Source organism: Callorhinus ursinus, unplaced genomic scaffold (assembly GCF_003265705.2).
Source record: "Callorhinus ursinus isolate GAN/ISIS: 27379988/994484 unplaced genomic scaffold, GSC_fseal_2.0 scaffold62, whole genome shotgun sequence".
Lineage (NCBI taxonomy): Eukaryota > Metazoa > Chordata > Mammalia > Carnivora > Otariidae > Callorhinus > Callorhinus ursinus.
The window spans coordinates 2,226,989-2,228,613 of NW_027397124.1; positions in this window are offsets into that span (position 1 = coordinate 2,226,989).

The window sequence follows — 1,625 nt, forward strand, 5'->3', positions numbered from 1 at the left end:
TTTTTTTTTTTAAAGATTTTATTTATTTATTTGACAGAGAGAGCCAGAGAGCACAAGCAGGGGGGAATGGCAGAGGGAGAAGGAGAAGCAGGCTCCCTGTTGAGCAGGGAGCCCGATTCAGGGCTTGATCCCAGGACCCTGGGATCATAGCCGAAGGCAGACGCCCAACCGACTGAGCCAAAGGCAGACGCTTAACTGACTGAGCCACCCACGTGCCCCACACCTTTTTTTTTTTTATAAAGATTTTATTTATTTATTTGAGAGAGAGTGAGTGAGAGAGTGAGCACAAGTAGGGGAAGGGGCAGAGGGAGAGGGAGAAGCAGACTCCTTTGCTGAGCAGGGAGCTTGATGCGGGGCTCAGTCCCAGGACAGCAGGATCATGACCTGAGCCAAAGGCTGCCACTTAACCAACTGAGCCGCCCAGGCACTCCTCTAGCACCTTTTCTTGAGGAGAAAAGTGTGGTCAAACTTTGCTACTCAAAGTGTGGTCATGCCCAGTAGTGTCAACATCAGTGAGGAGCTTGTTAGAAATGTACAATATCATGCCCTTCCCACATCTATGAATCAGAATCTGTATTTTAACAAGATCTCTAGGTCATTTGTTTGGACATTTGCTCTCTGGACTTCCCAGTTACATAAGCCAATACATTTCTTTTGTGCTTAAACTAGTTTCTGTCATTTGCTGTTGAAAGAGTCTTGAGTGATCTAGACAGTAACCATTTATCATTAGGTGCTTTATTCCTTATAATGATTCATACATTATTGTTGATTTGAATTTATAATGGAATCAATCAATTACATGCCCTTGGATCACAAAACAGATACATCAAGAATAGCAAATGCATTTCTTTTTTTTTTTTTTTTAAAGATTTTTTATTTATTTATTTAAGAGACAGAGAGAATGAGAGAGAAAGCACATGAGATGGGGGCAGGGTCAGAGGGAGAAGCAGACTCCCTGCTCAGCAGGGAGCCCGATGCGGGACTCGATCCAGGGACTCCAGGATCATGACCTGAGCCGAAGGCAGTCGCTTAACCAACTGAGCCACCCAGGCGCCCTAGCAAATGCATTTCAACTCTCATGCTAACCTTGGTCAATTGTTAGTGGCTCCTTGGCCACACTCATTGTGTTTGCATATGGGGACATTGAAGCCACCCTTTTTTTAAGGTTTTATTTTTATTTATTTGACAGAGAGAGAGAGAGCACACAAGCAGGCAGAGCAGCAGGCAGAGCAGCAGGCAAAAGGAGAGGGAGAAGCAGGCTTCCTGCGGAGCAGGGAGCCCGATGTGGGGCTCAGTCCTGGGACACTGGGATCATGACCTGAGCCAAAGGCAGATGCTTAACTGACTGAGCCACCCAGGCGCCCCTGATGCCGCGCTTTTATCTCAGGGGCAGATTCACATTTCATAGTGTAGTGAGGGGTGGCAGTGATAGGTCGGCTTCAATGTTGCTCCTCATTCACCGATTGAACAATTCATATATTCTTTTCCTGCACAGACAGGTAAAGCCTGTGCATAGGATTGTAAAATGTGGAATCTGGAAGTAAACTTGGGACTCCCCTAGTCTAGTATTCTTCTGCTACCTGGACTTAAGTGTTCTACCACTAAAGGTAAAAAATAATTGTCAT